At 36.7% G+C, this 24,276-nt stretch overlaps 1 long non-coding RNA gene across 1 annotated transcript in view; it reads right to left on the bottom strand.

The window, feature by feature from the left end:
- Positions 1 to 370: 370 nt before the first annotated feature.
- The window catches only part of LOC139592492 (uncharacterized), a 32,685-nt gene continuing 8,779 nt past the window's right edge, over positions 371 to 24,276 (bottom strand). The window contains exon 4 of the long non-coding RNA XR_011680022.1: positions 371 to 554. This is a non-coding gene — a long non-coding RNA (uncharacterized lncRNA). The remainder of the gene's footprint in view (positions 555 to 24,276) is intronic.

Raw genomic sequence — 24,276 nt, 5'->3', positions numbered from 1 at the left:
GCCTTCTAATTACATGTACACAAACACATCCACAATGTTATGGTTCATGCTTTCTCCATCTTTCTGCTCTGGGTGACAAAGCTCATCAGGAAGGAGAAAACTCACCATCTACCAGGGTACCCTGACATAGTATTTAGTCTCTTCTTAAGTTCTTTGCTTGTCCTTTTCCGTCTTGAAGACTTGTCAATGCATATGAACGTGAGCAAAAGCTAAGGAAAAGTGATGTGTTTGTCAAAGCAATGTTATTTCTGCAGAATGCCTTCTCTCCATGAATGGATATAATTGCCCTCACCAAACTGTTATGATCCAGTTATTAAAATTATTAGAGAGATGCCTCTGCCTGAATTAAAGTCCAAACGAGATCATAGGCTGAAGTCAATAGTATGTATTTTATTTAACATTAAATGTGAGGTAGAGAGACAAAGAGATAGAAAGGAAAAGAGGAGTGGGGGAGACAGAGAGACAGACAGATTAAATAGAAAATATAATCACTCCATGGATCCCAATAGCATCCTGTTGATCCTTTTCTTCTGATCTTTTTGGTGGTGAGGGTCCTGCAAAACACAGAGTTCAATGGATTAATATTATGTTTGGGCTGGTTGGGAATGGCCAGGTACCTCCCCTGGCGGGGGGCAAGTTCGCCATTCTTGCAGCAGACTGTGGATCTGTTGCACCATGAGCAGTGCTCTGCTGCAAGGCCTCAGGAATGAGTCTGAGGGAGGCACTTTGGGGGTCTTTGATGATTTGTGAGACCTCCTCAGTCGCCTCTTGTGTGAATTTTCCATGTGTATGTGGCCTTCTCATGGGGGAAAGGAGGGTTATGACTGACTACTCACACAAACAGGTTTGCATTCTGCAGTGACTTCCTCATTTTGTTTCCCTTGAGAGTGGGATTCATTAGTCTTATTTTGACTGTCTGAATGGTGAGGATCTATGCTAATCATCTAGATCTGTTGGAACACAGCAGGAGAAGATGAACTTCCATCAGGAATTGGTTCAGGTGATAAATGGTTCAGGTAATAAAGATAGCTATGTAAGACCTATCTCCATTGACTGAGGGAATCTATTTAGGTCACTGGTGGCTAACTTAGATTAGACAGTCTTTTTGGTGTCAAAAGTAAGGAAGATAGATTCCATCCTAAATATAGATTTTGTCACTTAAGGCTACATTAAACAGTCTGTGGTTGGAAGTGCAGGAGTTAGAAGCCATTACCTGTGTGACCAGTCACATGGAAGATGCTTGACCCCAGTGGCACAAAGAGGAGTTTGTTGCTTTGTTAAACATGAATCTGTATCTGCCAGTACCACCATAGCTGCTATTCTCCTTCGTGCTCAAGAGCACTTTGGCATTAATGTACGACTGACTCAAATGAAAACCCCAGACTACCACCTGTGATAGCAAGGATAAATGGATTCAATGGGCCTTCTTCTTCAGCTATTTTAGGGAAAACTAACAGGGAGATTTTGCAGGTAATTTCCCCATTTGTATTCAATCCAATTTGTACTGCTGAACCAAGGATAAACAGAGAATGAAATTATAATAATAATTTAATCATAGAATAATTTAGGTTAGAAAAGAACTTTAAGATCATCAAGACCAACTCTTAACCCAACTCTTAACTCATAACCCAACACTGCCAAGCCCACCACTAAATCATACCCCTAAGTTCCACATTGACACATCTTTTAAATCTCTCCAAGGATGGTCAGTCCACCTCTTCCTAGACAACCTATTCCAGTTGCTGATCATGCATTGAACTACACTTGTTTTGATGGTTTTGAACTCGTAAGGCACCCCAATTGTGCAAGCAAAATTTTGTCCACTCTAAATGAGACAGTAAAATTTGCATAAATACATTTTTAAGATAGGCCAAATCCTGACACTTTTTATTGTGGCTAGTGCTTCCATACTTCATTAACTTTGGAGGGTTCAGTGAGACTCCCCAGATATATTCAGCCTTTAAACTGTCATAAATGAAAGAGTTACTGCTCTTCCTTGAGAGCTTAAAAATGCCATTCCAACATAGTTTCATCCTCATATGGCTTAATTTAGAGATACCTCACTGACACTAGCCAGACCTTGGGAAAAGTCAAGAAAATCCATAATTAGATGCAAGGAAAGAGAAAAGGAATCTGGTTGTCCTACTTAGAGCAACAAAGTGGCAAGCCATTGGTATTTTTATTTTCACTGCATGTCTCACTCAGAGGTTTCAAAGGAAAGACAGCAGGACTGTGTGGTGTCTTACAAGGCACAGCCTCAGGATATGTGAGCAATGCTTCAGATTGGCTTCCTTTGTAATTTGGGAGAGAAAGTAATACTTTTCATGGATGTGTACCTTTTTGTTCTCTTCCCCACCCACATCAGTACTTAGTCTTGTCATTCTCAAGGGTGAGCAGCTTTAAGGGTTTGATTTACATTTTTGCATTTTGATTGTCACCCACTGACAATAACAGAAGTACCATATCAAGCTCAAGTGTGTAAAATGACTGGACATAGTAAAAACAGAGTTCTCTGCCTCTGAAGCACTAACTTGTGGAATTCAGGAATTGTCTGTCCTTTTTGTTGGCCTACCAGATGATGCAAAATTTAATACTTTTGTACTTTGCTTTGCTCATCTGAGCAGTGCTTACATCCTTTACAATTGCATTGAACTCCAGTGTAGATGTCCATTCAAGAGATGTCACCTATAGTTTTAATTTCTTCTGTAAGGTTCCACCTTAACTATATCATCTAAATTTCCTTATCTCATCTTGTTTTTCACCAACATATAGTATTTGATCCTTCCACAATTTGAAACACTGGAGAGACTATTCTCCTGTAAATTTGCCTTAAATCTGCACTCAAGAGTTCCGCACAATTTACCCCATTCCTGGTGCCCTTGAATCAATATTGTTTTGGTATCAAAATCAAAGCAAAGCACCAGGACACCGACTTATTTTATAGGGAACCTCTTATCACAAGCTTGATTTCTTTTTTCCCCAACTTCCCTTAATATAGGCAGCAGCAACAACTTCTTACGAGTTTCGTGAACCTGAAAGAACCTCTTGGACTTCTTCCAGGAGGCAAGGACATATCCCAGGAAAGCAACAAAGTCTGAGTTTTTTATCTAGCATGGAACCAAGTTTCTATTTAATAGGAGTAAATGGTAAGTTTCTGCTGAGTCCAATGACACCAGGATTTTGCCTATGTAGCTCAGAATTGTGTCTTGAAAAGTGTTCCTTCTAGCCAACAGAAGTGTGAGTTATTCAAATGCCCACTTTCAAACTTGCTTCAGAATGAATTGTTTATTATAGAATCTCTTCTACATGAATAGAAAGGAACCATTCAATTCTATTGAAAGCTTTTCCTTTCTATTGGTGTGAAAATGCATTCAGAAATATGCATAAATTTCATTGTTTTCTGAAATTATATTTCTTCTTTGGAAAACAATTTTGCAATCATCAATGATTTATTTTACAGAATCACAGAATGAGTCAGATGGGAAAGGACCACAGTGGGTCATCTGGTCCAACATTCCTTACTCAAACAGGGTCATCCCAGAGCACAGGACACAGGCTTATGTCTAGATGGTTCTTAAATATCTCCAGTGAGGAATACTATACCCTCTCTGAGCAATCCATTCCAGTGTGTGGTCACCCACACGATAATGTTCTTGCTCATGTTTGGGTGGAATTTCCTGTGCATCAGTTCCTGCCTGTTGTTTCTGGTCCTATTGCTTGGCATCTCTTAGCAGCGCCTGGCTCCATCCTCTTAACACCCTCCCTCCCAGTATTTATAGACATTGATGAGGTCCCACCTCAGCTGTCTCACCTCAATGCTGAACAGGCCCAGCTCACTCAGCCTTTCCTTGTAATAGAGGTGCTCCAGTCCCTTAACCACCCTTGTAGCCTTCTTCTGGACTCACTCCAGGAGCTCCATGTCTCTTTTGTACTGAGGAGCCCCCAGCTGGACACATTACTCCAGATGCAGCCTCCCTTCACCTTAACTCACACTGTTGTCATTAAGATGAAAAAATATACACAGAGAGGTTTAAAATTCCCTATTTCTAACAAAACCAATTTTAACTCAGATAGACCTAATTATTCAAAAAGATGTTGTACCAGATCCACTGCTAAAAATACAGCAGATAAAAAAATCAAAGTGGTATAACACACATTTTTTGGTGTTTAGACAGAAAACAGATTTTTCTAAGTTTCCTTGGACAGGGTAACCAATTGAATTGTAAAAATATGCAGTTACCTTTTCTACCTGATTAATAATTTCAGCTCCTGCAAAATGAGACATAGGTTTGTCCTGTATCTAGATTACCTGCATCTTGTATATTAATTTCTACCATGGCTATGTGTAAGGATAAATCCTTCAAACTGCTGTCTTGTGGCATGGTGCTCTACTGGCACCTCTGTTATTACTGTAAGCCAACCCTATAAATGTTTTATAACCCTTTCTTCTTCAGCAAAAAGCAGGAAGTTAAATTGTGTCTGGGAAAGCCACTGTGTAGGCTGAGCTCTAAAGAGTGTTAGTAGGAGTGGAGCATCCTCACAGTGGTACCACCAGAGGCAGGATTTCTAACAGTGAAAGGAAAACCAGGATGTTTACCTTACTAGAAACCAGTAATCACTTTTAGGGTTTAATATTCAATTATGAAAAAGTGTCTGTCAATGACCAGGTCCTTCCTATGCTATACAGAGAATTCTGCCTGGCAAAACTAAATCTGAAGTTAAAGCTCTTGTCTTGCCCATGTGAATTCTGGGTCTAATTGGTGGTGGTTTTGAAACCATTGTTCAAAATGCCATGAATAATTCAAAACATATATTTGTTGGCAGCAAGAAGGCCAGAAGCAAGAGTTTCCCAATTGATTTTGCAATTTTCCACAAAGCACACCTGACTTTGTCAGAAGATAACATAATGAGATAAATTTTACTGTCTCTGAATTTTCAGTTCCCCTTTATGCCTGGAATGAGATTTCCATACCTCCTAACCCAGAAGGGTGCTGCTACATGGCTTGAGCTTTAAAACTGGAAGTTCTGAATTAGCTTGATTATATAATCTCTGGTTTCAAACATGGTGCTATGCTGCTTTCTTCTTCTAGGTGAAGCTGTAGTCCCAAGAACTGAAGAAGCCTCTTCTAGCTTTACTGAGTCAGTCTGACAAGGCATCACCACTGTGAAGACATCTGAATTCTCCAAGAAATCCAGACCAAAGTTCCCCTGATGTAACTCTGTATCCTGCTGTGGGAGGAAGAAACCGCAAAGAATTCTTTTACTGCTTTGGGAGCAGAGCTGGCAGTGATAGCTTGCTCACTTCCTAATCAGCTATGAATAGATCCCCTTACGTAAGGTGAGTAAAGAAGTGGAAAGACATACATTAAACACATTCTAGGAACAAGGTGTATGTTAGAGAAGGCTGCAAAAATCTAAACTGTTTCCCAGTAGTCTTCTGAGAACATACATTAAAAGTGTGCTACAGGCAGCACTGAAACTTGTCCAGAAACAATTTACAGCATCTCAGCCAACGGGGAGAGAGGACAGTGAAGACAAAAGTCTCTGCATTGCATGAAGACAGGCTATATCATGCTAAAAATATGGGTAAAGCTGTACAAAGTAAGACAGTACTTGAAAATCATTTTTTTTTTAACCAGTAAAAATAAGAATTACTTTCAGAACATCAGTGTCATTAGAATAGGCATTCTCTGTACAGGTGCAGCAAATAACCTGTGATTTCCTGAATCAAGCAAAAATAATGAAGGCTGAATAGTAAAAATTAGATAGTCTTCAATGAGGTTTTTCATTATGAGGCAGATTTGATAGTACAAAAACCTGTATTCATCATATGAAATGGAAAGAAAAAGTAATTGAGTGGCCATAATAATTTCATTATTGTTCAAAAAAATAGGAAACATGAAATCAATGCTTTGTCAATGTTGTCATTTTTTACCAACCTCAATACATCATTGTTACCCATTTAGGATGAGAACAAAGATACATAAATTTAGACCATCAGTTTGTCATCACATATTTTTTTCAAGGGAGGGTAGGCATTCTGTCAGGTCTTTCATCCTGCCAATCTTCTACTAATTTAGATTCACTTTCTTTCAGATTGTATTCTCATATTTGAAGCCTTTTCAATGAGAGGAATGAAAATAAGGGACCCTCCTCTGCTTTTCCAAAAATAGTGTCCAAAACAAGGGAAAGGAAATCATGAACGTGAGACATATGCAAATATATTTGTGAATTCATTCATTGCTCTGTGAAGCTGAGGTGTGTATCCTCAGTGGATATATTTTTCTATCAATTTTGGAAAGGATAAACATTTTTCCTTTTTTTCTTGTTTACTTCTTAGCTTTTCATTAAATATTTATTTAAACAAGGATCTGAGCATCCATTGCATGAATAGATTTTCTTTTTAGGTTTTTCATGGTCATTTGAATTTTTTGAGCAAAGATTTTGGCTCACTAGAAACTAGTCTGCAAGTTATAATTTCATTTTCAGTAACTCTGATGTACTTCACTTGTTGAAGTTGTCTTATGATCTTAATATCTATCCTCTTTATCTTTTATATGCTTATTATATAATCAAAAATAATGGTCCAAATTCAAATTTATTGAAGACACATTGCTAGTAAGTGTAGCATTACTATAATCTACACTGATTACATTTACCTCATTCTCAAGTATCAGATACAATTTGTAACTAATGATTTCAGTGTTTGTAGGATAAAATGCAAAAGACATGAAGGCAATGAAAGTGATAATGATATTTATATACTGAGGCTGAGTGGGCATGTAAATAATTTTACAAACATGTGGCATACACAGGAGACCTTCAAATCAGAGCCTGATCTTTTCAGGCAGAGTACTGGTGATTTTATTTTTAATCTATTTGGCTTTTTAATTCAGACTTAAGTGCTATTTATCTAGTTTCATGCAATTAACAGAGGTGCTTATGTTAGGATTATGAACACCTTTCATAGTCAATGGAAAAAATAAATACCTCTAGACTACATTTTAGCTCATCAGACTTCACAGTTTTCTTTTAGATATGCCTCTTCCCCTATCTTCATAGCAATGGAGGGGGTCTGAGGAGACAATCCTGTCTCCTCAGTGCTTTACTGCAGTGGAATTATCCCAGACTCTTCCTTGAAGTAGGAACTTGTCCAAGCTTGATGGAAGGTGTCCAAAAATAACATCAGAGTATGTTGCAGTGTGATGCCATTTCCTGTTCCAGCTATCCCAGTAGTTTCCCAGGTGTGGCAATACCTTCTCCCTTCCCCTCCCCCTTGCCTCCTTGCTAAGTGCTGTCAGTCAATCTTATCATTCCAGCAGGGGCCTCGTGTGATTGGCAAAAGTTCAAAAGATGCCCCTCAGCCCTGGGGTCATTGGCTCGTCCGAGTGTCATTGTCCCCTGAGCCTTCCCCCGCTCCCACCTGGTTGGTGCCTCACCTGTCCCTTCCCTCCCCCTGCCCCCGAGCTTAAAAGACACGGAGACCATGCGGTCTGGATTCTGTGGAGCTGTTACAAGATTCAGACATCTGTGACTCTGGAATAAAACTCTGGATTAAACCCTCTGCAGAATCTGTCTCGTTTTCCTCTTCACCTAGCCTGGAGCCTTTCCATCAGAGGTAAACTGAGTTTCTACCATGCCTGGATTTGTTCCGAGTGCCCAGCTGCAGCATCCAGCCAGCCAAAGGTGTCTCTGGGGTGAAACACCACAGCTGCTGCCTTTGGTCCAGCAGCAAGGGTCAGACAGGGCCAGGCACATCCCACCCAGAAATATTGGGATAATATTCCAATAAGAGTAAATATCTGAAGTCTAAAATTGAATCTCCTTGGAAGAAATAACTTTATTTTGTTCTGTGATTTGCACCTACAGCATTCTAAAAACCATTATTGAGTAAGAAATGCCCTATGTTATGGTGTAATTATTATTTTGGTAATGAATAAAGTTGAAAATCACTATTGCCATATTTCTTCTCTTTATCACATTTCATGGTAGATTTTGTCATTTGACTGCAGAGCAAATATCCAATAGTATCAGTCTAATGGTAAGATAATAGATATCAATGTTACAAAGTAAATAGAGCCAGTGTGAGTAACCTTGTAATAATTCTTGGACCTACTAAGCTTTTCACCAAGTTGCAGGAACCTGCAATTATCTCACCACCTTTTCCATTTCTTCATTTCTGCTTTATCAAGGAAGGAATTAAAAATCATCCTCTCAACTTCTAAATTTTTCATCATCTCTTTGCACTTCTGCTACTTGCTCCCACAATGTCTCACTCTGTTGGTGAAAGCCCAGTATATTTTTTCCTCTCCATTTGACTGCACACATCATGATGAGACAGTGATTTCTCTAACTTGTCATATTAACATTTACAAATGCAAACATTTGCATTTTGGTTTCTTATTTTTAGCTAGCTGTCCAAGTGTAGATAAAGCACTGCTCAAGTTCATGTTCTGAGGAGACAGAAATCCACTGAGGCTGTTTCCCTTTATAAAAAGGGAATAAATAGTGTTGTGCAGAGACTTCTGCACTTTGACAAGAAAAGACTAGCCCTTTCCTAATGTAACTCCTTCTAGTGTGGGCTTTGAAACCATTTTCATTTTTGTTAGATCTATACCTAAGATTTTCACATCTAACTGCCAAGAAATAAAACTGTCTCTGTCTTACTTCCTCCTGTTCATACATTTCTCTTTCATCATTATGCCACTTTTTTTTTCACTAATATTTTGCCTCATTTGCTCTTGTCTTTTCTACACCTTATCTGATAGATAGGTGTCTGATGTCTGAGGCAAACTATTTGATATTTAAAACCAAACAAAACTAACAAGAAAACCAAATCAAACCAAACCAAGCCACAAAGAAAATAAAAACAAAACACCCAAAACCTAAATTCCCAGAAAACCACTTTCCTCCCCCAAATCAGCTTTGTAATTAGTGGTTATGCTCATTTTGTATTTTCCCTACCTGCCCCGTGACATTCATCCAGATTCCCCTCTGCTCCAGTTTGCATTAAATGGTTGTGCAATCTGACAGTTCCTTGAAGTAAGTAAAAGTATTGTAAAAATCCACAGAAAATAGGTACAGAAGTTAAGCAGAACAACTCCATTTCATCCCTTTTCGGGTCTCTGCACCCAGTACTAATTCCAACTGGTTCTACAGAAAAAAAAATAGGCTATGAGAAGGGCTTAAGTTCCTTCCAAATCCAGCAAAAGCAGAGTAATTGAAGAAATATATTGATATTTTCTAGAGCAGAGATAAGATTGGTCCTGAGCACTTAATTCAAGGAACATCAAATTAACTCCTATTCAAATTTTTATAATTTCATTAATTTTCTGTTACAGCAATTTTGGTATCTTTTGGAATGGACAGATTTTGGTCCCCATAAGATTAATTTATTTCTACGATAACACTAATTAAAATATTAACCCATATTGGAGTTCAGCACTTCATATTAGAGACTCCTTTGCTTTTGATGGCAAGCTGTTTGTGACTACTTGGGTATCTGACAGAGTTTGAACTTTCACAAATTTGAAATTCATTCTCTTGACATGAGTCTTATACATATTTTTTTCAACTCGGTCTTACTCATCTCTCATCTGGTCTGTGGATAAATTAGCAATAGGTCATGATAAAAATTGGAAAGACATACCATAAACAGTAAAAATTTACATCCCATGCTAAACATTCAGGAACAATAAGTAAATTGGGGTCAAAGAATTAAGAAGTAGGAAAAAAAATTGGCCTCTACACTGAAATTTCTATCCTTCCAGCATTGCTTTTAGCATTGATTTTGCAGGTATTATCTTAGAAGATGGAGATAGATTTTCCTTCTAATTTACCTCAGAATTTATTCCCATATTAAAGAAAAATGTGCAAAGGAAGATTTTGGGCTTCATTGGCTTTACAGTGGTGCAAAACCTTCTAAACCTGCAGCACAAGTTCCCAGCACCAGTTAATGTTAGTCAGGGTGGCCTCCTGGCAAGTAAATTGCCAATGGAATCCTTTAGCAACTGCACAGCAAATAAATCCTGACCTTTGTTTCACTCACACATCCTATATAAGCTTTTTCTTTCAAAATGCCATGTGGCTTTTTTCCACTGTTCTTGAGCAATACTATGGCTTAAAGTATAAAGATATCAAAACAAGCTGATGATCCTGTTATACCAATACTTAAATGCTGCTATTTGAATCACAGTCTGAAGCTCCTCTGGTTGATTTCCACACCTTTGGTCCCAAGAGCCATTTGTATTGTAACAAAACATCTTCACCTTCTCTCTCAGTGGGAGTTGCTGGAAATAGATTTCTTTCACCTCCCTTGTGCTGCAGCTGAAGAACAGTGTTGAACTAGGGCCAGATAGGAAAACAGATAACAAAGAGCAGCACACCTGAAGAAGCTAAAAACCATCTCCTCTCTTACCATGACACAGAATTGCAGTCAGCCAAGGAGGAATGGTCACAGTTCCTCAGTAGTTTAACTCTCAGTTTAACACAGGGTTGTTTCTGTATGGGAACTTACCAGCACTTGAGTAACACCTGATCAACATTGGGAAGGTCAGCAGTGTCTGAGGAATGCTTTCTAGATCTTAGACCAAAGACTCAGAATCTCTGTCCATGGGAAGTCAAGACTGCTTTGTTCTTCACTACTTCATCACATTATGTTCTTAATGGTTCAAAAATCTAGCTCCTATCTGTTCCTTCAGAAAATTATTCCAAAGAATGATGTCCACCAGGCTGAAGGCTCTCTGTGATCTCTCTATCATTTTTGTCCTTGCTGACATTTTTCTTTCAGTTTAAAGATGAAGAGCAAGGGCTGAATTACTTTACCACCCTATGTATGCATCCATTTGTAGCTCCATGAAGAAGATTTTTGACACCCTTAAGTGGTAGGAAAGAAAATATTTGCAGCCATTAACAAATGCAGCAGTTAATGATATTATAAGTCTGCCTGATCAGAGCCCTTTACTGGATATTGGGTTGCTTGTAGAAAGTCAATTTTACAACAAAATAAACACCGGCATGACATAAATTTCACTAGTTTAGTTTTCAGATGTAGTTATATGCCATATTACTCCTCAGGGGTGAAAAACATTATGTGTGCAAATGAATTTAGATACACAGCAACTGATTTTCCAGTGACTATATAATTGAGGCTATAAAAGACAGCCTATATGTAACAGCTACTGTGGGAGCCCCTCTCATGCTCATATATACAAAACAACTGTATTTTTTTCTTATTTTGCTATAACACTTGTCTTTTTGTAAGACAAGCAAATTACACAGTGTCTAAAAAAATTCTAAAAGACTGAGAAGCACAATAATTAGACCACTGACAAAAATTTTGCATTAGAGAAAAATAAACATTGCTAAATCAAAATACATCCTATTTGTTTAGTACTTAGATATAAGAACTTGTTTTCAACAGATACATGTACATCATGGGAACAAAGTGAGTAGTTTTAGCACTTTAGTTTTCAGTTCTTTTTCAAGATGATCACCTGTTTTCCTAAACAAGTGCCTATTAGAGTCCCCCTGGTTCCTGAACAAAATGTTCATATACTGTGGCTTCACTTGGGATTAAGACAGTAGCAAGGCAGCACAATGCATCATTTTCTTTTGTATCAAGGGAGGCCTCACTGCTTTGCTTTTTTTTACTGCAACCAGAGGAATTGACTAAGTGTTGCAATTACAGGCACCACTCAACTTTTTGTTCTCCTTGTTCACCTGAGAAAGCAGAAGAAAAGTGATGATGGCTTTATAGCAGCAGGCCAGAGCTAGAGGACTGCTGAGGAGTTATAAGCATGAAAGTGGAAGGGGAGGGGATAAAGATACCCAAGCACCAGGAGCTGAGCTCCATCACTGAAAAGAAAGCTGAGCTATTTTAAAATACATTTTGGAATCCATGAATAAGAATGTTTAAACCAGTAATTTAAACAGGCACAGTAGATAAATATTAATAAATTGAGCTTCCCTCTGCAGTGTAAAGTGGAGAACTATTTAAGCAGATATTTGGAGCTGCTTTTTACTCCACTTTTATGCATAAAATTTTATTGATTTCTCTGAGAATTTTGATTCTTAAAAAAACAAGGACAAAATGTTCTTGAACAAAATGAGCATAATGAGAACCTGACACAATGGTGAATAATTATTTTCCAGAAATTAAATCCAAGAATAGGAATGAACAGAGAATACAGTTTAAAGTAAAAATTAAAAAAAGGGCACAATTCTGAATATATTTTCTCTCATTGCTTCCATGAGAAAACCAAATAGAAAATTCTTTACACTAAGAAAAAGAAGTTTAGAATAGTAAATACAAGGTTATCACTGACCTAGTGACAAGTGCCTCCCCTTGTCTTCATTATTGCTTTCATCTACATCTAAAAGTTATTTACTATATAATATAATATAAAATAAAAGCATCATGATGAAGGCCATACCTGCAAAGGCTAGATTCATTTAACTATTCTCCCTAAAAACAAGCAACATACTTGGACCACAAATTTATTTCCTACCTGAATTTTTTTCTCCTAGCTATTACATTGTGGTTTTGTCTTTGGGTATTTGGGTTTCTTTAGTTTGTTTGTAAGACAAATTGCAGCTATTCCATGAGGGTTAGGCCTTGACTGCCCACATGGCTCAGCACTGACTGATTACTCTGAGTTTAGATGTTGCATCTGTCCACAGAAAAAGTGATCTGCTCAGCTGCCCAGGGACGCAAAGGCTGTGGCCCTGTTTTTAACTTACAGCACTCACTTATAACTAACTGATTATATTTTGACAAAAATAGATATATTAAATTCTCTTGGCTAGTTGTAGTGCTGATCATTGTCTCCTAAATATAATAAGACAAGCAATTACTACACAGTTATATATAAGTTTACTTAGGAATACAACCATAGTAGAGATGAAATCAAAGACCTCAAACAATAAGCACATATAATATTAAATAATGACAATAGAGGTCAGAAAGCACACTTCATCTGTTCAAAGACATCTTCATTGATTCATTATCACAATGGTGTGATCATCACTGATCAATACCAGAAGTTACAGATGAAGTCCTGAAGTGCTATTGGTTGCATCTAATATGTTGCTTTTACCAGACAGACAACAGATTCCCAGCTGCAGTGAGTTCTTTACTTGCAGTTTACAAGATGCTTTCCTGTCCTGTTATATCCTCCCTGCCTATTTTTAGAAATGTTTCACACTTACTCTTGCAGTGCTCACCAATGTGTGAAATTAAAGTATGAACTGATCAGGACGTGAAAACGAGGTTCATAGAGTTAATTTAGGAATAAATTATGCCAGGGATCCTGAATATATTTAAGGAAGGCTGTGCCACCTGCTAAAATGAGCTGTTACTACTACACAGATATCTGAAATCAGAAGGGTTGCAAGCAAACCCTGGCTGGAATCTACTGAGGTGGGACAAATATCATCAAGTTACTAAATATAGGCAGTTAATTGTGTTTTGCTGGGATGTCAAATAAAATCATGTCTTAAACATGATAGGCAGAATTGTAAAAACTCAGTTTCTATTCTGTAAGATGTACAACTTAAATCTAATGTTTCAAGCTATAGATGTGGTTTGCAAATAGACTCTATTTTTCTGCTTAAGGTATTGAAATGAAAAGTTTCGTGTGTACTTCTGATGCCTGTGTGTTAGGAATGTAAGTGCTTTACCTGTTCAAAAGAAGCTATTTTGGAATACATAAAAAGTAGATACTACCTGTTAAATTAGTCTCATGCTCCAAAATAAACTGGGTTAATTTCTTGCTATTTGGGCTTAAAGAGACTGTGAACAACACACAGAGTTAGGAGTTAAATCAAATGAAGAATAGTAATAGCATGGAAGAATACTAAAGATAAATGCTCTGTCAGACCTGCAATCCCCTGGAAACTCAAAGCATCCAAGAAAGATTTAATCCATATACATGGCACTTGTAGGAAAGCAAATGGAAGGCAGCCTTATTTCTGATAATGGAAGGTTCTGTTAACATTCCATGCATCTAGACAGATAATTGTGTATGTCAAAGCAATTTTGCAGGAGATGGGATATACAGCATACTAATGTCTGATGTGACTGATAGTATATCTACTCTCCACTTTCAAACAGAGTGGTGGTGGGTTTTGATAGCATGTTTTACAGCACTGGCTAGAAAGTATTATGTGTACATGCTGATGAAAAAAATAAGATAAGTTTGGTCTTTTCATCCTCAAAATTCTTCTAAAATGTGCTCTTGCTTTCTCTTCTGAGCTGTTCCATGAGTATTTGACAAGCAGTACATGTTAAGGGGTAAAGTTTTGAGAAAAGTGAAAATTTAGATGTAGATATTTTCCTAGAAAATGATGCTTTAAAGTTGCGATAAATTTAAAACCATAAACATTTTTTAAATGGTCACAAAAGTTTAAAACTGTGGTTCTAAGCCTACAATTAGCTGTATGAAGATGGAGCTATGTGCCTCATAAAAACTGCCAGGGTGCTGGGAGACACACTCATGCCCAGTACCTTCTGAAAATGATGAATACTATTTCAGAGGTTTAGAACTATGGAACAGAAACATCACCCTGCAGTTTTGTAGGCCACAACAGTTGTGTTACTCCACTAAGACTGATTTGGGATTAAATCATCTAACAGAAAAATAAAGCAGGTTCTCAGGTTAGACTAAGGAAGCTCACTTCACCTCATCATGAGTTTCAAATATTTTTCATTCTCTAAGAAATTGCAGATTTCCTTAAACATTTGAATAACTCCAAGAATAAACTACATTTGCTTATTCAACTATAAAAATTTCTTAGCTTTTTCATATTTTTTCAGGGTAATGTTTTAAAGATTAAATTAAACTCACTTAGATAGTTTCCACAGCTTCCTTTCAGCAATTTTTTTTCCAAATAATACTAGATGGTAGTATTTGGAGTTGTTTGAAGATAAGATTTACTTTCATACTTTCTAAATGAAGCAAAATTTTTGTCTCCAAATACATAAATGATGGAAATGATAATATTGGGTATAAATCCACAGTTCTTTATTTGTCCCTATTTTTGTTGATTAGACAATGATTTAATATTTTCTGTTCCAATATTGAATGGAAATTTCTATCAAATGTGTGAAGTTGTGTGTAAAAAAGTTCTTATTTCAACAAAGCATTAATTTTAAACAGTGGAAACTTGTCAAGGTAATAACTAAGTGTTAAACCTCTTCAAAAATGCTGGCATTTTCCAGAGGTGAAAAAAATATGGGATATGGTTCCAAGAAGTGCAACTAGAAAAGGATGAAACTAAAGGATGCAAAAAAATAAGGGGGAAAAAAAAAGAAGCATGTGATGGTGCTTTGTAGCACAGCTGAAAATTGTGATTAATGAAGCTTGGTACATTAGTGCACTAAAAAAAGACTTCCATTTATGTCAGCTTGTCTGATCTGGTAAATTTGGAGACTGATTTTTAACATGCCTGATAGTTCTCTTTAATTTTTCTAATCCAGTGGTTAGCTGTGCTTTGGCTGGAAGCAGGCGTGTCAGTTGAAAGGACACAGACACTCACATTTGCTTCTGCTGAGATAGCATTTATAATGCCTTGTACTGTTGAAAGGAAATTCAATGCTTTAAGTTTATTTAAAAATAGGCAGGTATCTATAAATAAAAATGGAAATGTGATCAGCTCTATTTGCATAAGTTGTACAGATTTTACATTAAAAAAAATTGTAATCCTCTGTGTACTATTGTTGTTCCATGTATAAAAGTAAAACCTGGTGCACAATTAAATCATACAAAAATCCATTAAAAAGTCTAATGCTGCCTTGTATGGCTTGTGATATAACGAACATTTTCAGCTCACAGTCTCAGCCATTATAATGTTATTATACAGTCATTAAATTGAAGTTGTTATTCCACTGCTAAAACAACTGATCAATATCCATTACCATTCAGTGATGGTTGGAGCCAAAATGAGATTATATTGCAAATGAGCCACAGACAAGGTAATGATCCCTCCATTTTGATATATTTAAAGGCATTCCCTAAAACAGATCATTTCCTTAAGGGAGAGTACAACTTTTCCATCAAGTCACCAATCTAGGAAAATAAAAATGTTCTTTAATTACAAAGAGCCTTACATATTATGATTTATAATGAAACAATAGTGTTCTCAGCAAAGATAACCACTGTTGGATCAATGAAATTGTTTCTAGTTTCTGCCCATTGTGTTTTACTTGTTATAAGTGCTGTGCAATACAGACCCTGTGCCTTACCAAAGAAACAAACCAAATTAAGTTTCTTTGAAGTCAGGACTTATCTCAATGTAGTATACTTTGAAGCTTGTCCAAAAATAAATTTAAAACAACAGTAAATACTTCCTTTGAGGGATTTTAGTGTCTTACTCCCATAAGACCCACAATAGTTTTGCCCTTTCTTATCACTTACAAAGTCTGGCCAAAAATTTTCCAAGCTGTTCTTGTGTGGTTCCTCCAAGACCCTGTCAGTCACTGACTTGAGGGATCCATCTTTAGCTATCATCTCTGTTTTCTCTGGATCATTAGTAAGCCTGGGTGTTTATCAGTTATTATTATCTTAGTTGTTTCTATGTATTAATATATTCTGTATTATTTTAATATGTAATATAATTTTTGTGGGCTTCTTTTATTTTATGTTAACAGTTTATTCTCACAAGACAGATGTCCTTACATCCAGGTCTCCATATCTCCTTTACGTTCCACGTGTGATTACAATATGCAGAACACAGGAGGTTTTCCATTTTCTCCATCTTGCACCTTTTTTCAACTGGTCCTGAAGTTTCTCCACTGAAGCAGAAGGTTTCTCAAGCTGTTAAACAGATTTGGACAATTTACTAATATGTACTATAATATAGTAACAAAACATATCATATTACTTTATCTAAAGATCTTCTTCCTTTTCCTGCTTGTTTTTGTTTTTTCCTGTATTAGACAGATTTCCTTCATTTTGTTTTTCAAAGTGGATATCCATGGATACATGGACAAAATGCTCAGTTTGTTTCAAATAGACCTTTTAGAGCTAGATCTTCTGTTTCTATTTAGTTCAGTCTTGTGTTATTTTGAATATATTTATAGAATATTAAAAGCACTTTAGCCCTCTTCAAGGAAGATCAGCTCAAAAATAAAACTTTATTTTTGATACTATAATGACTACTTGGAAGGAAAAACTACCAGTAACTATGATAGGGTTATGTAGGTATTTATATACTGAATATAAATACTTCCTATGACAGAAAGAATTTTCCCAATATGAAGATAAAAATATTGGAAGTCTAATACTTCCTTTTTACTTGCCTATATTTGATATTCCTGTGAGTATTACTCTTCTGCAGCAAGGCTCTGAGGGAATTCTGGGCTGTCCAAAGGTTAGTGTCTTTGCAAATGTACAGAATGATAGAGGCAAATAAGTTTAGTTCTTTCATGGATAAAAATTAGTCTATCCTCTTTGTAGTCCTTCATAACCATAAAACAAAGGCTGTGACTTAATTTTCCATAAAACAGACATATTATCCACCTAAAATATTCAGCAGAAAAAAAATTTTAGAAATAGGCTGGGTTCCAATGGTAACTTTTGTCATTGCTCTCCTCTTTCACATGTAAAATTACTGCAGTTTTTGAAAAACTCATATTCCTGGACCATTTCTTTGGATAAATCATTTATAGCTTCTCACCTCTCTGGATTTTCTTCTGGTCTTCTCAAAAGCTTTTCCCTTTTACTGACCCAATTTGGTATCTTCATTTAGTGAGTAAAATTTGGTTTTCTCCATCTGCAGAACACTGTAAGCTTAATTCCTTTGCAAAATCTACTCATTTTCCCATGAAAGCTCAAATTAAAGCATAACTAGATAGGCAGCTGGTGTCCTATGACCACTGTGCATGTCACACTGGGACTCACTGCTTTCTCCTGCCTGCCTATCTCACTTTCCCTTTTTCCTGTATCTTCTCTGCCATGTTGCTGTGCAATCATCAAGCTGCCTGTCCTGGCCCCCACCTCCATCACTATGGTACCACAGACTGCAGTGGGAGCAGCAAAAGACCAAAAAGGAGTAAGATCCTAAGATCCCACAGGGAATGGACTGAGGCAGCCATAGAGCATGCTGTGGGGGTTTCACTGCTCCTGGCACCCATGGCAGTGGGTGTGAGAGGGCAAGTAAAGCTTGCTGCTGTCCTGTCACCATCATATTTTCTGAAAAACCCCCTTGCCCAGGATTCTTCTCATGGGAAGCTGAGAAGCCTCAGAGAAAAAGGAAAACAATATTATCTCATTTGCTTCTCCTGTGTTTTGCTGCTTTGTAATGTGGTTTCAACATTGTTTATCCAATAGGTGGTTGTTTGATGGGTTTCATGTGAATTGTTTTAACTTAATGACCACTCACAGTCAGGCTGTGTCGGGACTCTGGAAGGAGTAACGAGTTTTTCATTATTATCTTTGTAGCCTTTTGTCTGTACCCTTTCTCTATTCTTTAGTGTAGTTTTAGTATAGCATTCTATAATATAATGTAATATGATACGATATAATGTGATATGATATAATGTAATATGATATGATATAATGTGATATGATATAATGTAATATGATATGATATAATGTAATATAATATAATATAATATAATATAATATAATATAATATAATATAATATAATATAATATAATCAGCCTTCTAAGAACATGGAGTCAGATTCATTCCTTCCTGCCACAGGGGACCCCAGAAAATACCACACTGTCCCACCTCTGATGGCTCTCTAAACATGTGTGGCAGAAAGAACAATTGGATCATAGTCCATGGCTACTCTGAGGCATGATAGCAATAATACCAGCTATAAATAATAAGAAACAGCAATAACTTTGCATCATCTGACAACACAAATGTATACTTAAAGCAAAAATAAATAAATACTTGTTGTGAAGAGACCCTTATAGGCCGTTCTATACTACTGTATTCTGCTTCATTTAGTGTGAAGTACATAACCCAGCCTGACAGCCCTGACAGCAGAACTGTCAGAAGATTTAGTGGAATCATATGATTTTCTTTCTCTGATCAAACTGAGAACTGACTTGTTTTGGCAAAATTGTAACGAGGTTTTGAATGTTGACAGAAGAAGGGCATGTTGGGGAGAAGCACAAAGGTCACGAAAGCTGTCTAATCTAATAAATACTGTAATTCTTAATGGGTTTTATCTTGGTGATTTTTATTTTTTCCTTACGCTGTTGTTTCTCAGCAGTTTCCTACTCTCAGTTTATGTTTTCTATACGAATACATTAATTGCATCTTAGCTTTCAGAGATCTGAGGGCTGGTGCTGGTAGCAGAACTGGCTGCTCCTATTTATACCAAGTGTTTGATCAATAATGTATTTATTGCAGAGGCACAGCCCCCAGAAGTTGTTGCAAACACCCAGATGGAGTGAATGCCTTTCTCCTACACACGCTCCGCAGCAGCTCAGCTGAGCAGGGCCCAGCACTGCTACACTCAGAGGCCAATTAAAATCTCTCTGTTTAATTTCAAGTCCATTATAACCCTGCAAAGGTTAAGTTATTGCAATTACTGACATTTAAGTTGTAAATAAACAAGGCCTGAGGAGAAGAAAGGAAGTGGGATGCTATTTTTATTGCATGAAAAGAATAATTTTAGGGGAGTTATAAAGACAATTCTGTTGGTTTCTTCAGAGCTGCTGAAGAAAATTCACATCGACTGTGGCTGAATATAACAAAAACTAGTTGGAAAAAGTATTTTAAAAGACTGAAGTGAAAGACCTTAATTTTCTTTTACTTACACCTGCCTCATCAAAACTTAATTCTCTGAAGGAAAAATGTAGGTGAACTGATTCTGGTGGGTTGATTATCTTTTATGATATGAATGCAAACTGAACAGAATGAAATTCTGTCCATGTTACCTTATAGAGTTCATTGGGTACAAATGAGAATAATTTCCAGAGTAATGCAACGTAATATAGAATGCAGACCTATTTAGACTTGATGTTATAAAAGAAAATGAAAATTACTACATTCTGTTCAACAAGTTCAACAATAATGATCATCTCTAGTCTTTAAATATCTCAGCTTATAAGAATGGCTTAACTAGCCCTAAGCTGCATACATATTAATAAGAATTTTTTCTCTTTCATGAAAAAAAAAAAGAAAAATGCTTTTTCCTACCCTTACTAATAAAATTGTTGCAAAGAATAACATGGCTTTATCATTACTTTGAGTTCTTAAATCAGTATTAAGTCTTTCTGTAGATAATAATATGTAGCTTCTTGAGCTGTATGCAAGAACTGCTTGATAAAATTCTATGGCAATGGTTACAAAAAAAGATGTGCCCATCTCTTCCAGCTTTAATATCTAATAATATTACATTTCATGGCATTACATTAATAAACAGCACAGTCAACACACTATGTCAAGATAAATAATGTGAAAATAAAAGAGATATGATTTTAATTATTTTAGAATTTAGGCAGAAAATTATTAACATGCCAAAGTGAACTTTTAAAATTTCTTAAGTGTTGTTTTCATTCAATAAATTTTGTTATGTTTATTATACACTATTTTGCATGATTTCCATTTTCAGCTATTTCTTCAGAAATTCACATAATCTGTACTACTTGACAGATGGTGATTGAATGGCCAATGGCCATTCTGGTTGCTGAGAATAATTCAGAAAATAATTGTTTTCCAATGATTTTCAGATATTTTAAAGATGGTTCTTGATTGTTAGATATGTCTTATGAATTCAGAAAATTAGGCAGCCAAGGCTCCTCGCCCTTCTCAAGAAAGTCAATATATTAAGAGGCATTATTAATTACATTCTCTTTAGCATGTTTCTTTTAGAACCTTGAGTCACTCCATTTCTGCTACTAAAGACCCAAATTATGCAATTAAGTAAATAGATTTCTTTCTATTTTATACAAGAAAATTTTTTACTAACTTCAGTCCATAGACAGAAGACATAAAGTTTAGTGCCTGGCTGTTAATCATAAGTCAATCATACCAAATTATTTTTCTTGTAAGGCTGGTTTCATACATTTTCCTGTACAATTATGTAAATTTTTCCTTTGTTGTTTAGTCTTTCTGTTTTCCTCAAAGGTCATTTTATATACCTGAGTTTAACAGTAGAGAAGATAGCTACATAGTGTTTTATAACTCTGCAACACTTTAGTTTATAAAGTGAAAAAAACCTGACAATCTAACAATTCATCTGGGTCTTCTTGCCTCCTGAGCACATCGCTGATGCATGTAGTGTTGTCTGTGGGATAACGCCAAGTGATTGATGGCACTGCTTTCCTACCTAAATGCTGTGTTGGAAGTGTTTAGAATAAAATTAGTTCTACTAATGGAGTTTACTGGAGTATGAACATCATTGGGGAGTGTACTAACACAGTTTTTCAATGGTCCAATCCTGATCCAATGGAAGGAATTTGAAAATGTACATTAATTTTCAGAGGCAAGTTTTGGCCACAAGAAATTCAGAGAGAAAGTCATACAGCATAAAGATAAATAGTTCAGAATCCAGTATCTTTTATGCAAACTTTTTAAAGGTGTAACTGTCAACATCATTGAAGCTGTTCACAATTACATTGATATATAAAACGGGGTTGGGCTCACCAAGATTAGATTAATACTAAGATGTAAAACAGTCACATGGAGCATGACCTGATTCAGAAATTCTCAGTCATCGAAATGAGCATTCTAATTCCTGCAGAATTACTTAGATAGACTAATGGACACAAAACTCAATCCAAGACAGTAGGAATCTACAAGGGTTTTTTTCTGCATCATTGGTTTAATTGTAGTGGAAGATCACATTATGGTTTTATGCATCCATACGTACATTTGACATGTCTCTGAGAAGTTGGATGTTCATTACCTTGACCTTAAGTAAAATGGAAAATATGCCTCCTTTTCTTTTAGGAACTTGATCCTCTGTAGCATTGAGCACATTATAGAAATGTCAAGGGCTTTGAATTGCCATTAAAGCCAGAAGTTTGAAAGGTTGAATCATATAGATATTTATTTTATAGCAATTAATAACCTGAGAAATTAAGTCACTAATATACTATACATCTTAATTAGAAGCCACATCTTCAATTTAATTACTTTTCTTAAACCTATCTTAAGTTAAATTACTTTCCTTTGCAGCTTGCTTAATAAAGGTGCAGATTCTATATAAGATTTACTATGGATTCAATTTCTTGTTTGTTTATGTGAAACTTGCTGAGAAGAAAGATGAACACTAAGTGCTTTTACTCCCTAGTTGAGATGCAGAATTGTCACTGACACTGGAAGACTCATTAGAGTGAATACACCCCAGTGCTTTTAGAGAAGTACTGAAGCCACCCTTACCTTCTGTGTATTTTGGATGGCTAGCTTGTTGTAGTTTACCCCTTTGCACCTTTTTCAATAATTTATGTTGTATTTTATATTATTGTATGTCAAATTAAAATTATAGACTAAAAAAAGAAAAAATAAATAAACCAAAAAAGCCCAAAAAAACTGGATGGAAAAGGCTTGCTATAAATACAAATTTCAAAGCAAGTAATGAAGTAAAACAGACTTCTCAACACTTGAAAAAAAGACCAAAAAAAAAAAAAAGTCAACCCCCTATTACTGAAGTACCCCTTCCCCCAGTGTAGTCTATTGGATTTACAAAATTCTATGCCTTGCATAGATTTGTTTCCTTTTTTCACTAACTCAATGTTGCACATCTAAAATCTTAGTTTGTCACACTTTCATCCACACCTTATATCACCTACCTAATTCTGCCTTCATCTATCTCCTGGGCAGATTACATAAACTGGTTTGCACACAGACATTTTGAGTAAAATACTGTACCAGCTGTGCAAGTGGTCCACCAGAATATACAGCAATACTCCTCATGATTCCAATTCTTTGAATTTATTAGAAATGAGATGCTGAATCAATCTTGCTCAGATTTTAGACAGAGAAAGATCTGTGCACAGATCTCAGTTCTGCTGTCAAAGAATTCCAGCCCCTCTAGTGCATGTGAATTTTGCCCCAGACTCAGTAAGCCTCTTTCCTGCCCTGCTAACTTGCCTGGATAAATGCCTTCATCCACTTAGTGCTGATAATGTCCTCCAACTGCATGCTGTCTCCAGTAGGCAAATCTCTGCTTCACATAGAATCATAGAATGGTTAGGCCTGGAAGGACTTTAAATATCCAACCAACCTGTGGTAAGCAGGGTCACCTTGCACTAGAATGGGTAGCTCAGAGCCTCTTCCAACCTGGCCTTGAACATTTCCAGGGATGGGGCATCCACAGCTTCTATGGGCAACCTGTTCTGGTGCCTTGCTGCACTCACAGCAAAGAATATTTTCCTAACACCTAATGTGAGTCCATTGTTTTTCAGTTTGAACCCATTCCCCCTGTCCTGTCACTACATGCCCCTGTAAATAGATCCTGTCCATCTTTCTTGTAGGCAAGGCTACAGCAGAGTCATCCTGGATGCTTCTCTTCTCCAGGCAGAACCATCCCAATTCTCTCAACCTTTCCTGACAGGAGAGGAACTCCATCCATCTAAGCATCTTGGTAGCCCTTCTCTGGACTTGCTTCACAGCTTGGCTCTTTCCACACAGCATGGTCTTCTGGTTTTTTATGGTCACAGCATGCCCCCTTTTTTTTTACAGGCATCTTCTTTCTCCCTTTCCTCATTCCAGATGCCAACGATTTTGTATTGGGCCCTCAGAGACTCTTGGCTATTGTAACAAAACTGTCAAGAGACCCCTTACAATCTCATAAACCTGAGATTACCTCCTACCTAAGGTGTTTAGATGCCTCTCCCTTCCTGTTATCCAAAGTCCTCAGGGCTCAGGAGAGGAATTGCAACCTTCCCATTTGACAGGAGGCAAAGACATGCATAGAAATCCTGGATACAAAAGAGGGCCTATCCCTTAAACTTTTTTGCATTTTGCAAAAGGGAGCCAGGGTGCCTAAATCAGGGCCACAGATACATCTTCTAGATGACAAATTAACTTATCAGTGTTTGTAAGTGTGTGTGTTGCTATAGGATGTTGCAGACATATATATATATATATATATATATATATATATATATATTGTTTATTGGGCCATCTTGGGGAATAGATGTATGAGCACCTATTAAACATAATGATCCTTCCCTTAGGCCAGGGAATCCCACAGCTGCCAAGACTCAGCTGTGGGAGGAAGTGTGAGGATGAGGGTGCTCTGTTTCCTAGACTGTTTCCTGAGGCACCTATTTCTAACCATTTTCCAGCAAAGGGCATCAGACTGGA

The sequence above is a fragment of the Agelaius tricolor genome, unplaced genomic scaffold (assembly GCF_023055355.1).
Source record: "Agelaius tricolor isolate 1412-34295 unplaced genomic scaffold, bAgeTri1.0.p SCAF_8, whole genome shotgun sequence".
In the NCBI taxonomy this organism is placed as follows: domain Eukaryota; kingdom Metazoa; phylum Chordata; class Aves; order Passeriformes; family Icteridae; genus Agelaius; species Agelaius tricolor.
Note: the sequence above shows the minus strand (reverse complement) of the source record. Positions and strands in the feature narration are given on the sequence as shown.